Raw genomic sequence first — 15,915 nt, forward strand, 5'->3', positions numbered from 1 at the left:
ACCTCCTGACCACTAGTTTCCCCTGAAATGTAACCAGCCTCAACAATGAAATCCTATTTTCAGTACTCTAAGACACAACTGAGGAAAGAGATCAACTTGGCCTTAGATTTTCTACTTTTAAAGATCCTAGCATTACTGGTATTGTTAGGAACACCCAATAACACTCCTGTAAATAGCAATTCTGTTTTCCCATTCGCTCAGACTTAAAACCTCAAAGATATCTCTGAAACCTCCTGTATCCACCATCCAATCATTTGCCAGGTCCCACTGACTCTTGCAATATATCACACACGGATTTTGGAGCTGGCAGGGCCTTTGGCAATCATATCAAGTCAACCCTCTTGTACAGATGAGAAAACTGAGGCTTACAGAGATGAGTGATTCAACTATTAAACTAAGAAGAAAGTTAGGATTCATTATCTGACTCTCTTATCTCTGCTGTCACCTCTTTATTTATGCAGTTGCTTGTGTAAAAAAAAGAAACTTCATAACTGATCCCTTTTCCTATGAATCCATTCTGCTACCAGATTAATTTCCTAAAACACAGTAAAGTCAAATCAGTCTCTTGCTTATAAGTGTTTGAAGGTTCCCTGTTACTTAAGATATAAATCTTAAAACTACATCTTGCTTTTCCAATCTTATTTCCCATTATTCTACACATATACTAGCCAAAAAACAAAATAAAAACCCCAATTTATTGTTGTCATATATTTTTCTCATATCCTAGCTAATGCTACTGCCTTCAAATTATATTCCATCCTTCTTTCATTTATTTGCCTTATCAAAATCTTATTTATCCCTTAAGATGGACATCAAATAAATACCTCTTCATTATGTCTACATTTATTGAGTGTATAATACACTAATGTGGAAATATTAGAGAATCAAAGGTGAATAAGACATAATTTCTACCCTCAGAGAACTCACAACAGGTAGGAGTATACACACAGACTGCCATTAAGTCTCCTACCTTGGGCTATTCTGCAAATATAGGAAAGGGGCTTTTGGTTGCTGAGCAGAAAAAAAATCAAATTTCCACTATACAGCTTTTTTCTGGACTACCACAGCAGCCTCCTAAAGTATTTCTGTGTCCCTAAACCCTCATTTCCCAGATGTATTCTCTATTCAGTAGTCAGTTAGCTAACTGAAACGCAGTTCTGCTCATGTCATTCTGTTTCAGTGGCTCCTCATCCGCCCATCAGAAAATGCTTTAACATGGCATTCAAGGCCTTCCTTAAAGGGTCTGGCCTTAATCTATTTTTTCAATCTCCTCTAATTTTGTTGTGATTTACACTTTGGCAATACTGAACTACAAAGTTCCTTAGTTTCCTCTAATGTCTCATGCTGTTTGCCATTTCTGTGCTTTGTATTGACTTTCCTCTTATCCCTACTGCCTGAATACTCCTTTTTTGTGACCCACTTTACTTCCTTAGTTAACTCCTCCTCATCTTTTAAGAAATTACTTCCTTGATAACCTTTTTCTTCTACCCTCTCTCTCTCTATATGTGTGTGTGTATATATATATATATATATATATATATATATATATATATATGGAAAAAAAAAGCTGTATAGTATAAATTTGATTTTTTTTTTCTGCTCAGCAACCAAAAGCCCCTTTTCTATATTGGCAGACTAGCTCCAGGCAGGAGTCTCAATGGGAGGCTGGATCTTACCTCCCACTATAGGGGGGTGGCCTGTTGGAGAAGATGGGAAATTGGATGGTGGGGGGGTCACCTCCTTTTCCTGGCAAAGACAAAGTACACATGTGACCCAAACTACTTTAAGTGGACAGTCCTATAGGGAATTTTGACTTTGCAGAGGTAATGCAAAGACCCAGAACCAACTCAACAATACTCAGCAATGGAAGACACTTGAGTTCTACTATAGCATCCTGAACAGACTATTCAGCGGTGTTAACCCTGGACATGTTCTCTATGTCTCTAACCTCCCTTAGTTTTCAGATCATTTTCTAAACCAGACTGTCTAGCATTCCCATTGATTTTGTGAGCTGCACAGTATCATTCCAATAAATCCCCTTTCTGCTTAAATTAGCCAAAAGATGATTTCTGTTGTTTGTAACCAAGAACCCTAACAAGGAGATTAGTGCCTGAATCATAGCAATGTGGGTCAAAAGGTAATGATAAGAAAGAAGGGACAGAGCTGAGTAATATTTAGGGAATAAAAATCCATAGAACTAAAGTTTAGAGAAAGAGGAGTTTAGCTATGTTTAGTCCAGCCATGTTGAATCTGAGTTGCCTAGAGCAGTTCAAGTTAGTAAAATTTGATAGGAGATTGGATGTATAAATCGGAAAGTTGGCTTGGTGATAGACTTAAAGTACTCAGTATCTAACTAAAAGTGCTGAGTGGAGATTGCCCAGGGGGTATGTAAAGCAGAGCAAGTATACAAAAAACTGCATCAATACCATTGAGAGACAACAGAGAATGCTGGAGTCTGTGAAGGACTGAAGAATCCAAGAGAGTGTAGCTGCTAGTCAGCTCTAGTTAATTGTTGGCATATGGAAATGCACACCCAAGGTTGAGAGAGAACTTCAGATTTTTCAAATGCCAGAAATAGAGTTTTATGTAAATCTAGGTTTTAAATGTAGACAACTAATTTTTAAAAAACACACTTTAAACACTGCAGGCTAACCAAAACACGTAGTTGGAAACCCAAGTGTTGAGATTTTTGATTCAGAGTGAGAAAAGTTAGGAGGAACCCAGGAGAACATCAGGATTTAAGAATTGGAATAAGCAGGCAGCATACAACTCTTGATCTTAAGGTTGTGAGTTCAAGCCCCATGTTGGGCACAGAGCCTACTCAACCAGTGGGTAGAAGGATGGGTAAAATAGGTGATGGGGATTAAGGAGTATATTTAGTGTGATAAGTACCAGGTGTTGTATGGAAGTGTTGAATCTCTATATTATACACGTGAAACTAATATTATACTATTTTAACTAGAATTTAAACAAAAATTCAAAAAAAATTTTTTTGAAGAGTCAAATAAGCTACACCTAAGTAGGTAGAGAAGGAAAAGCTAGAGAAGCAAACAGTGCAAGTCACAGAAGCAAACAGAGTAGGGAACTGCAGAGGGAAAGAGTGACCAATTATATCAAATAAAGCAAAAATGTCTGACAATATAATAATTTTTAAATGTCCACTGGATATAATAATTGAAAGCCTTCTTAATTCCTACTTTTCACTGTCAAACCCAAGTAATCAGTCCCTTTTGAGCTTTCACGGCTTTTTTTGTTAAGTATTCTTTTAGGGTAAGTATCTTCTACTTTATTATTTTAGTTATATTTGTACATGGAGGTATAATGAACATTGAATTCAGAGGGACATGGATTCAAATTTCTGTCCCACCAAGTACATTAACCTTTCTGAATCTAGTTCATTCTTCTATACAAAAGGGAATCAAGTTACAGTGCCATTAATGAGGATTAATGAAACACCTAACACAGTATTTGGCACATAAACACTATGTCCTAGGAGGTACTCAACTAATGTTGCTGGATATATCGTCGGGAAAAAAACTTACCTACCTAGGAGATGCTAGTCAGTCTTAGAGGGGATCACCTCCCAGATTAATGGCCTCCAAAATAATTTGTTAATTTCAGCCAGGTAATATCTATATTACTTGAATGTACACTCAGGCTCTCTTCCTCTATATTATATCTAATTTAAGGCAAAAAGGAACAACTACAGTTTAGATTCTAGAGTCTGAAGATTATGTTCAACTAACTGGCTTTAGTCAGCCTAAACCTGCTCTAGATAGATGTTCTAAGTCACTAGTATCCAACCTTAAGTGGTGAGAGACCTAAATTAAGAATCTCAGGGATCCAAGAAGGATCACATAAATTTTAGAAAAACCATTCCCACTCTCACACACTTTTTTCAGACAGCTTCCAGGACATCAGGATGACTTTTCTGGTTTTCTTTCTACCTCTCTGGCCACTTCTGCTTTGCTACTCTTCTCTACCAGCCTTTCATTGTTGAAGCTCACCAAGGTTTGGTCCTAACCCCTCTTTAATTCTTTCTGTACTTTCTTTTCAAGAATGTCTAATTTACATACATGGCCTCAACTATTATTATTTCCTTCAACAAATGATCTATATGCTTATATTTCTCATTTATATCTCTGGGCAAGAGGTCAACCCTGGACTCTGAACCCCATACATCTACTTGCTTACTCAATGGCTTTTCTTGGTAGTGTCTCCAATCTCCTTGGCTTACTCACTTGTTCAATTCTCCCTATAAAGGCTTATTACCTCAAGGAGGCTGATTCCTTGGTAGTCTGCCTAGTCTCCTTCATCCCCACCACCACACATGCACACACACAAAGAGGGTAATCATCTTCCAACAGTCACGGCTGCAGAGACCAGAAAATCTCTTCCTTACCATCATATACATTATTTTAAAATCCTACCTTTACCTCCTAAATATCCCTCAAATGCATCCACTTGTCTCCACTGCCATTCTAGATCAACTTACCATCCCTACTTCCCTGAACTATTATTGCAAGTGTCTTCTAACTGCTTTTCCTCCATTCTGCCTATTTAACTCTAACTTACCCTTCAAAGCTCATTTCGACATCATCATTTCAAAGAAAAGCTTTTCCTGATGTCACAACCAAAACCAGCCAAATTTATTGAGTGTATATTATGTGCCAAGCATTCTCCTAACCAATTAAAATTCATTAACATATTCAATTTTATTAAGTCTGGAATCTCTCTTTTTTTTAACAGACAAGGAAACAGGCACCAAGAGATTTGCCAACATCCCACAGCTAGTGAAAAATAGTACCACATTCAAATTTAGGCAGTGTGGCTTCAGAAGTCACATTCTTAATCACCTTACTGTAGTATGCTTTAGGTTAGATGCCCCCATGATAAATTCTCCTGTAATATCCATAACTTTATTTTTGTAGTGAGATTTAATAACTGATTATAGAATCAGTTGTTTGATGTTACTGCCTCCGCCATTAGAATGTTAAGTTCCACAAAGGCAAAAACTGTGTATGACTTATTACACTATTTCCTTTGCTTCTCAGGTGGTAATAGGCATTTAATGCACTTTTCTTGAGGGACTGCAATTTCTTTCCTTTTTTTTTTTTTTTTAAGATTTTATTTTTAAGTAATCTCTACACCCAATGTGGGGCCTGAACTTACAACCCAGACATCAAGATATCAAGAGTCGCATGCCCCACCAACTGAGCCAGGGAGCGCCCCGGGAGTGCATTTTCAACTTCTAGCCAAAGGTGTGTGGGAGTGGGGCTGTGGAGAGGTAATGGGGAGGTTTCTGAGCAAGAGCAAGGGCTTCCCTCAGACTGCAGATAATAAATGGGCAGAGGCATGTTTCCTACCAGAAACATTCATTCAGAAGACGCATTATAGAATCTTCACTTTTGAGAACGTGGAGTTGACACAGCTTTTACATATACTCAAAGGGGTTACATACAATATACATAAAAGACTATTTTCTATAGTGTGATAATCAGTATTGAAAATAATGAAATTTTAGTTACCTCCTTTAGGCTTGGGACCATAAAGCCTCAGTGGCAGCCAATTTAAAACTGCGGCAAGAAGCAAATAGATGACACTATACCCATATGACCCAACTAGGGCATGGATTCATTTTCAAATCAGCCTCAATGTAGATTTTTTTTTTTTCCAGTAAAACTCTAGAGTTTTCCCTATGTCTGAAGACAGAAAATAAGAGCCTAATCTTTAAGGATCATGGCCCATAGGTCGAGTTAGACTGATCTGGAAAAGTACTTCTTTGCTGGCACATGGTCACCAAGGTGAAAATAACATTCTGGGTTCCAGCTGAAGAATATCTAACTGGATCAACATATCCACCTTGTATGATGCCACTTTTGGGCATCTGGTATAAGTAACAATATATACAATTTAGGTAATAAAGTCCTGGGCCTCCGTATGCTCCCCCCATCCCCACACACATAGCACTCTTGCAGGCACTTTTTTAACTGAGCCAAGTGTACATACATTTGCTCAGCCTAACAGAAAAATATAAACTTTTACTTAATTATTTGAGATATTATTTTCACTGCAACATTTATGTTTAAAAAAAGTGTATGTGGCGAAGGGAGGAGAAACATTATAAACCACTGTTATTATCACACTTGGGCTTCCAGGCACAAAAATGACCTCATGGGACATGGGACTGATGAAAATTTAGTGAGCTAGTTTGACTTGCATTGGCTAAAAAATGGAGTTATTTGGAAGACTGACCAAATGAATTTCCTCTGTAGAGCTTAGTACTTCATATATCTTATCTTTAAAATAACTTAGGTTAAATAAAAGAAACAAACTATTATTCTTTTTTTTCCCCTTTTAACAGAGATACAAAGACAAAAATTAATTTTTGAAGAAAGGTTCTTCAACTGCTTAAGGTACAGCTTTAACAGGCTACAGAATGCTTACCTGTCTAATGTCGTGGTCAAAGACAGTTCTCTCACAGGGGTCAGCACTGAACTTTTCAATGGGGGGGTGGCTGGCTAATGAATGGGGTTTTGAAGTCGGACAGACCAGAGTCCCACTCCTGGCTAAGTTACCTAACCTCGCTAAGTCTTATTTTTCCTCTTCTGTAAAATGAAGCTACTAACGTCACATACATTTCAAGGTTCCTCTGAAGACTAAAAGATAAGGTCCACTGTTTGGCACATAGTAGGCAAATGAAAAGGAGTTTATTATTCCCTATGCAATAATTTGAAAGAGTACCATTAAAGGTTTCTCTCAAAGCAAAATCACTCCTTAGAGACTTGGCTGTGCTGGTCTACTAAGCAGAATGGTAGGATACTGAAATAGATGTAAAAGTTTCACAATTAGAATAGCAGGACTGCTGGGCGAGATGAAAAGACTCTGAGAAAGCAGTATAGCCCTTTAACCTTAAAACCACGGAACAGACTTCAACCAGCACTGGTGTCTAGGGCAACATTCAGGTAATTCAATTAATCATTTTTTGTGTTTGTAGGAATGATGCCAGTGTCTTTCTCACAGTACTCCATTTACTTCACAATGCCTGTGGTGGGAACATAGAAGCCTCCAATTGACTAGGCTGCCCCTTGGTAGTTCACATGTTTCCATCTAACTGCCTCAACTTTTGACTCCCATGACTTTCAGAAGAGCAGTGAATGGAAACAACCATTATATATAAGTGTGTGCGTGCGCGTGCACACACACACACACACACACACACACACACTTAAGGCCTCATGAAGAAGGTGCCCCCCAGTAGGAGGCACACCTGAAAAACAGGCACTACATTTTATAGGAGAACTGATGTATAAATAAAGAGCTGACTCATATGCTCCACTCCCCAGACAAGAGGAAAAAAGAACTTTACTGAGTAGAAGCAATGAAGAATGTAACACGGATGAAAGGTCCATGCTCATGCAACTTGGTAGCCCCTATTTAAAAATCCAGAAAAATCAGGGCATCCGGGTGGCTCAGTCAGTTAAGATTCCAACTTTAGCTCAGGTCATGATCTCGCAGTTTGAGAGTTCAAGCCCCACGTCAGGCTCTGTGCTGACAGCTAGGAGCCCAGAGCCGGCTTGGAATTCTCTTTTTCTCTCTGTCTGCCCCTTCCCCGCTAACACTCTGTCTCTTTCAAAAATAAATAAATAGGGGCGCCTGGGGGGCTCAGTCGGTTAAGTGTCTGACTTTGGCTCAGGTCATGATCTCACAGTCTGTGAGTTCGAGCCCCGTGTCGGGCTCTGTGATGACAGCTCAGAGCCTGGAGCCTGCTTCAGATTCTGTGTCTCCCTCTCTCTCTGCCCCTTGGCTGCTCATGCTCTCTCTCTGTCTCAAAAATAAATAAAAACATTAAAAAAAATTTTTTTTAAATAAAGACATTTAAAAATAAATAAATAAAAATCCAGAAAAATCTTCCTATCAGTTTACGTAGGTAGATGTTTTACTGATGTGTATCTGATATCTGTATCAGAAAGTGAAAATTACATTCTATTAGGAAATTCTGTTATGATTTGGGCTCTAAATAGACAGCTAAACCACTGAAACCACTGATTTCTTCTAGAACAACCAAAATGAAATTCCCATGTCACTAATAGACAATGTACCTCTGAATACCCATGTCCCAAAGGAATAAATCCCCAAGATGTAGTGTATCCCTAAAGTATGTCATGGGAAGAAAAAAAAAAAAAATGAAAAGCAGGATATTCCAAAGGTTTCTATAACACCATGAGAGACAACTTGAGAAACTTGAAAGACTTTACAGCTCCTGAATGATGAAATTAAGAATTCAGTTAATATATCCTTTCTCAGAAAGATTGAGTTTTAGAAGAAATGTAGACTCTCAAAACAAAAAGGTGTTTTTATGGAATTACAAATTACTAGAATATTGGGACATTATCAAAAGGATTAGAACTACTGACAAAAGGATTAAGTAGCTGACATACAGAGGAGGAAAAAAAGCAGTCTTATTATTTTGTAGTAATTTCAGTAGTATGTCATTTAATTACCTTTTTAAAATGAAATAAACTTTGAAAAGACCAAATGAAATGAAGCCATACACAATAAATTTCTATGGAAATGTACAGAGGAGATAATTCAGGGATGTTTCCATTCTTTCAATGATAAAGCTAATCTTTTCCTAAAAACTATGCATAAGAATAAGTAATTTTTAAAACTTTTTTTTAAATGTTGATTTATTTTGGGGAGACAGAGAGAGTGCAAGCAGGGGAGGAACAGAGAGAGAGAGGGAGACACAGAATCTGAAGCAGGCTCCAAGCTCCGAGCTGTCAGCACAGAGCCCAACACAGGGCTCAAACCCATGAAGTACGGGATCATGATCTTGGCCGAAGTCAAATACTCAACCGACTGAGCCACCCAGGCTCCCTAATTTTTAACATTGTCTTTGAAATCTTTTTGTACATTTACTTGATGAGTGAGTGTGATGCTCTGGAAATTCTTATCAAACAAACAAGTGAGAATATACTTGGATAGTCAGAATTTGAAGGCGCTAGAACATTGTCTAGATTCCCTGTGCTGCTCTACTGCTTGGAATATATTCCAATATATCCACTGCTGCTGAACACAAATGTAAAACAATTATCTATGCCAGTCTACTTTCTGTTTGTGCTGCTGGATATTTTTTTTTATTATATTATATCATACATGGGTGGGTAAAAATGACTTGCTTTTTTTTTTAAGTCTCCTGCTGCACTCTTAAGGCAACAATTAAGATATTTTAAAGTTAGTCTAAAAAAACAACTGAATAAAAGGCATAGAATATCAGTCTAAAAAAAAAGATACTTTAAAGTTGACCACTTATGCTACATGTGACATTAAACAACCAAGAGCCTATGTGAAGGATAGAAAGTAATGGATCATAAAAGGGCAAAAGAAATGTTACCTACAGAAGAGCTTAATGAGAAATCTGGAGACTAACACACTTTGTAGTTTAAATTTAAAACACCCAGTAACTACAAAGACATAGACTTACTTTGCAACATAAATACAATGAAAATCTTAAAGGCAATACGAAATAGAGTGAAAGAACACACAAAAAAAGCTACATTACAACTTGATACACTTGCACAAACAAAACAAAACAAGAGGTTAAGGTGAGGAAAGGTTATCCAGGATAAAATTCAGAATGTAATAAAGGATTAAATAAACCTTTAGGCCAAAATAAACGGTTGATACAACAGCTTTGTTTTAGAAATACACAACTGAGTACAAGGTACCAAAAGAACACATCTTAAAAACTAGGGTCTCTTTACATATCTTAAAAGGCTTCAACAATGGGGCACCTGGGTGACTCAGTCAGTTGAATGTCTGACTTCAGCTCAGATCACGACCTCATGGTTCATGAGTTTGAGCCCTGCATCAGGCTCGCTGCTGTCAGAGCAGAGCCTGCTTTGGATCTTCTGTCCCCCTCTATTTCTGCACCTCCCCACGCCCCCCTGTTTGCTCGCTCTCTCTCAAAAATAAATATTTTTTTAATAAAGGTCTCAACAAGACATAAGCAAAAAAGGCACAATATCAGTGAATTAAAACAAAAAGCAAAGTGAACAAAATCATAATAGGATGAAAGGAAAATCACCAACTTTGTGAGGAAAAGACTAAAAAAATCAACTGAAGAGATAATGAAAAGTTCAAGTAAAATATGAAATGATACTATATCAATGAATCGACTGCTAAGGTAAAACAGTAAATACAGGTGAGTCACAGTAGGGCAAGGTAGGTCACGTGAAGACCACAGATCAGGGACTCGCCCAAATGCAAGTCCAGAAGTAGAGTGACTCCTAGGGGTAAGGGCGGAGGAGCCAGAAAATATTTGTCTTGTTTATTCTCCTAAGCTCAATGTAGGCTTAGAAGACAATTTAACTCTTGCAAGGCAGTGGACAAACAGTATCTTCAAAGCATAAACATTTATCCCCATGCTATGTTAAAATGTTACAGTCCTTCCACAGATGAGAATATCAAATCTCATTCTTTCAGTAAGCAAATACAGTTAGTTCTTGGCACCACAAATTAATCTTAAGTGGTAGTTTAGGTTAAAAACATCTCACCCTTTTCAAAGGAGGTGGGTACATTAGTTTCTCTGAAAGACTGATTCCCCCTCACCATCCTACCTAACCTATCAGAACTCTATCTTACCTATCACTATCAGATTCTTCAAATAAAATGTCAAGTTTTTTCCTGTTATAACTAAACTCTGCAGTGGTGGTGACCACAATGCCAAGATTCTTCCACCTCATCACCTGGTGGTGCTGTAGAGAAGACTGTCCCAGAAAATACAAGGTCTGTTTCCTGGTGATTCACAATCAGCTCGGTAGATTTCTCTCCCTTTCTATCATTTTCTATCCATGTCAGTTTCCAAACTGACAAAATCAAAAGGCCAGATGCACAGGATAGATCAAACATGGGGAAGGTGTGTGAACTGGGCAAGTACCCCTACACTGCCCCATCAAATCCCTGATTCCATCCATTACTCCTTCACCATTTCAGTTTTAACCCTTCCCCCAGGCCTGTCCCGTCACACTCGCCCACCCTCTCTTTGGGCCAATGTCCTTCATCATGCCTTGCAGACCCACTTGTGTGCCACTCTTGTAACCCAGGTCTTCTTAAGTAGAAAATGTTTTATCATAACTCTCTTTTAAGAGGTGGGATAAGTCCAAAACACCACAATTTGTTCTGAAAGTTATTTGGTGACCACTACAAAAGAAATTCCTAAGCAGAGGCATGATCTAATTAACTAGCAGAGGAACTTACTCAAATCTGAAACTCCCCCTTTACCATCCACCGTGTCCCACACCAGATAGGGCCTCAGCCGATTCTAAGGATAACCCTGTTAGAGAATCCCTGACTGAACTCAAAGGCTAGGAACAACGTGAAGAGTAAGTAATCTGTGGATGCTAGTGTGAGAGTAGGATGCAGTAGTTACCAATAATGCAGCTCCTGTGGCTTCAACGTGGGGCGTTCCACTAGGACAAGACATCGAGTTCTAAGTCTTCGACCCCTAGCTCACTATGCTCAGTCATTGAAAAGAGATTGGTCCATCTAGACACCCCCACTATAGACCTCTCTGAAGACCTTAATCACTTCACGACTGTCCCTTAAGGGCAAGAGCCGCTGCACTTGCACAGTTGCTGCAATGGCTGGAAAATTTCCTGCGACACTAGAGACAGGTAAATAAAGAAATTGCATTCGCTCCGAGGCAGGGGGAGGGGTCTTCTGCTAGTGAAGAGTTTACATAATGCAACAGAAGACCAGTAAGCTCTGCAGACCTGTCAATGGAGACGCCAAGGCTTGAGCTCCTCTCTTCCCACCATCTCTAAATACTCTCCAAAAACCCGATCTGCCCTCCCAGAGACCCACGAAATTACACCTAATAATGTATAACAATATGCACACGCTCGCCCTAAGCTTTCCTACCCACTTTTGTTACTAAAATACAAAAAAAGCAGACAAAAAAGAAAAAAAAAACACAAAAAACCCTAACCTCCCACTTCTGAGTCCAAAGTATGGAATAACCAAACGGAGCCGGGGAGTTTTCTCTCCGCTAAAGGGGCAAGCAGAACAAGGAGCTGCCCCAAATCGACACCACGCCCTGTAATGCAATGACAAGCCCTAAAAACCCCACAGCGGCGGGGCAGCCCCCTTCGCGGCTTGGCCCGGCTGGGGCCCCGCGGCCCAGCAGCCGCCCTCTCCCCCGGCCTTTCACAAAGGAGAATGGTTCAGTCCAGAGCATCACCCAGCACCTGATCCCTCACAACTGGGGGACGGGCAAGGAGCGGGGGAGCGAGGAGGAGGATGAGTTATGGAAACCAATTCTAAGAGCTTTAGTTTTGCAAAGACTCTTGGACCAGCACTGGTGAGCAGGCATGAGCGGGAAGCCTACCTGAACAAGTCCTGGTGCTTCCTTTCCAGCCAGCGTTTCAACTCACCCTTTCGGAGAACAAGGCGCCTTCCGGCGGAGCATGGCCAGCCCTCGCCTCAATCTAGCTTGCTGGTAGTCCATTCTCCCTCGGCTCCTCCCACCTCCGCTCCTACCCACCAATGGTAGGGCTGACGCCCGGCCTCTTCCAGCAAGGTAGTGTGAGCGCCATCCAGGAAGTCTCTGGAGGGTGGGAGGTCCTAAAAGGCTGAGAAGGGTACGTAGGCAACCACAGATATGCCTGATTGAAAATAAAATCTGGCGGCAGCTTGCCTCTGACTGCTCAGTTCACAGGCGTTCAGGCCTCTCGGTATCTTTTTTTTTTTTTTTTGACCCCTGCCGGTGGGGGCGCTCTAAACTAAAACATTTAGTTACCTGTCTCAGGGAAGCCATCTTGAATCGGGCCGGTGCCTTGGGGACCGGGAAGAGGAAGGAGTGCTTAAGGAATTTGAAGCCCTTTCCGGAGTTCCGTCGAACTACTTAGGTCCAGCCCTCACATACTTCATATAACCAGAATATCCCCAGTCACCATGGGCTGGAAGAGGACTTAGTGTAGTTGGAGGCAACCACCACCCCCCTCTCATAGGAGTGAAGAGACCTTACCAAAATCACAGCAGCAACAAAAGTCAATTTTTTGGAATGAGAGTGGATTTTCCCAGTCCTAGGAAAATCCTTTATAGACACCTCATTCCTCATAATATCAGCGTAAGACCAACATAAGCTATGTATCTATTCTAGGTGCTTCCAATCCTAATGCTTCACTTACAAGTTTTCCAGTTTGAGTTTGACAGTATCCGGGACTGGGAGTTTCTTATAAATGAACAGGATTTAGGAAATTTTTTTTTAAGGGCCCCAAATTCATCACTAGACTCAAACAATGTGTGAATATGAGTAGAACACATGATAGAGGTCTTCCAGAAGAGATTATGTGTGAGGAAGGCCATTAGTGAGGACGGCCTTACACTTCCGTGTTTCCTAGTCTAAATCTCTATTACAACTTGCTACAGGAAGGTTTTGCTTTTTGAAATTGAGTGAAGTGAATCCTTCCAGATCATAAAAAGGAATTTCTCAGGGAATAATATATTTGCATAGTCAAACATAGTAGGCACTCAGGGTCAGTAAGGAATCAAAGCAATACTTTTTGCCACAGGAGTGGTAAGACTTGGCCAAAAACATTTCCCTGTATATTGAGGAAAATCCGTTGGCCAAATTTCCCCTTGGCTACTTACTGCCATTATCATTATCAATTTGAGGTATTAGAATTTACCAAAACAATATACCAGCCGTGCCATTGGTGTGCGTCTGTAAATGCATATACAGCAATGATCTTAATTTTTATGTTTCTGGAATAAAAACCAATAGGTTCCTTCTGCTTATTTGGTACAAAATAAACCTATCAAGGGGCGCCTGGGTGGCGCAGTCGGTTAAGCGTCCGACTTCAGCCAGGTCACGATCTCGCGGTCCGTGAGTTCGAGCCCCGCGTCGGGCTCTGGGCTGATGGCTCAGAGCCTGGAGCCTGTTTCCGATTCTGTGTCTCCCTCTCTCTCTGCCCCTCCCCCGTTCATGCTCTGTCTCTCTCTGTCCCAAAAATAAATAAACGTTGAAAAAAAAAATTTAAACAAAATAAACGTATCAAACTAGTTACAGGCATGGAAAGGAACGGGTGTGCCTGCTCTACTAATTTCTACTATCTGCAATGATCTAGTAGTTTGATTTACTGCTTGCAATAACATTAACCATGGTCCTGCCCTTTTTACTTTTTAAGTAGGCTCTATCCTCAAGGTGGGGGCTTGAACTCAGAACCCCTAGATCGAGTCCCTTCCTCTACTGTCTGAGTCAGAAAGGTGTCTCTGGTGCTGGCCTTTAGGAACCAAACACCTTTTATTATCTCTTAACTACTATTCTTTGCATTGGGGGTGGTGTGGGCTGGGGAATCTACTTCCTTTAATTCTTCAAGAGCATTTCACTCTGAACATCAGCAATGATCAATACATTGCCCAAGTAGTTTTCTCATGCTTTCCTTACATTGGTGAAATATCTAAGTATACAAGATTATGAGTGGGTTAAATTCATTTTTTTTAATTTTTTTTTTTTTTTTACATTTATTTATTTTTGAGAGATAGAGAGAGACAGCGTGAGCAGGGGAAGGGCAGAGAGAGAGGGAGACACAGAATCAGAGGCAGGCTCCAGGCTCTGAGCTGTCAGCACAGAGCCCGATGCGGGGCTCAAACCCACGAACCATGAGATCATGACCTGAGCTGAAGTCGGACGCTTAACCGACTGAGCCACCCAGGTGCCCCTTAAGTTCATTTTTTTTAGTAATCTCTTTACCCAACATGGGACTTGAACTCACAACCCCAAGATCAAGAGTCCCATGCTCTTCCCACTGAACCGGCCAGGCACACCGCCCCTCCACCCCACCCAACCATGTGGTTTTAATAACAGAATAGGATGTGGGATTTCAAACTAAAAAGATACGCTCCAAGGGAGCCTGGGGAGCTCAGTCAGTTGAGCACGTGACTCTTGATAGAGACTCGGGTCAGGATCCCAGAGTCATGGGAGACTCGGGTCAAGATCCCAGAGTCATGGGATCAAGCCCTGTGTCAGGCTCTGTGCTGAGTATTGAGCCTGCTTAAGATTCTCTCTCTCTCTCTCTCTCTCTCTCTCTCTCTCTCTCTCTCTCTGGGACACCTGGGTGGCTCAGTCTATTGAGCGTCCGACTTTGGCTCAGGTCCTGATCTCACGGTTCGTGGGTTCGAGCCCCGTGTCAGACTCTGTGCTGACACCTCAGATCCTGGAGCCTGCTTTGGATTCTGTGTCTCCCTCTCTCTCTGCCCCTGCCCCATTCACACTGTCTCTCAAAAATGAATAAACATTAACAAATAAACATACATTAAAAAAAAATTCTCTCTTCTTCTGTCCCTCTCCCCAGCTCATGCTCTCAAAAAAAAAAAACACAAAAAAACAAAAAAACACCTCCAAACTATCAAAATGGTATGCTTTGATGACTCTGAAAGCAACAGATCTAGACAGAATGCTCTTTGACCCATGCTCTGATGCCTCCCAGTCACTGAAGATTTTTTTTTTTTGGCTGCTAAAGAAAAACTCCTGTACAGAAAACTACACAGTTTTAGTTTTGTGTCAACTGTGAGGGGACTGGCTAGCCCCAAACTCAACAGCCTCAAATCCCTTTGGAACAAGGTAGGATTAAAAACAAAACAAAAGCATAAGCAAAGCACTACCCTAGGGGCACTTGGGTGTCTCAGTTGGTAAGCCTCAGACTCTTGGTGTCAGGTCAGGTCATGATCCCACGGTTGGTGGGATTGAGCTCCTCTTTCAGGCTTCACGCTGACAGCACGGGAGCTTGCTTGGGATTCTCCCTCTCCCTCTCCACCCCTCCCACACTGGCACTTTCTCTCAAAATAAATAAGTAAACTTAAAAAAAAAAAAAAAAAGATTACCCCAAATGTCAAAAGTCTTCAAACTTC

The 15,915-nt window shown here is 40.6% G+C and overlaps 1 protein-coding gene across 7 annotated transcripts in view; it reads right to left on the bottom strand.

Annotated features, from left to right (window-relative positions):
• Positions 1–12,512, bottom strand: part of CHD8 (chromodomain helicase DNA binding protein 8) — a 61,343-nt gene extending 48,831 nt beyond the window's left edge. For 4 of the 7 annotated variants that reach the window (XM_043554284.1, XM_043554281.1, XM_043554283.1 and 1 more), the window contains exon 1: positions 12,392–12,512. The gene's annotated coding sequence lies outside the window, so the exon portion shown is untranslated. The remainder of the gene's footprint in view (positions 1–12,391) is intronic. The other 3 variants (XM_043554288.1, XM_043554286.1, XM_043554290.1) reach the window with 2 other exon arrangements.
• Between the last annotated feature and the right edge of the window lie 3,403 nt (positions 12,513–15,915).

This window comes from Prionailurus bengalensis, chromosome B3, assembly GCF_016509475.1.
Source record: "Prionailurus bengalensis isolate Pbe53 chromosome B3, Fcat_Pben_1.1_paternal_pri, whole genome shotgun sequence".
Taxonomy (NCBI): domain Eukaryota; kingdom Metazoa; phylum Chordata; class Mammalia; order Carnivora; family Felidae; genus Prionailurus; species Prionailurus bengalensis.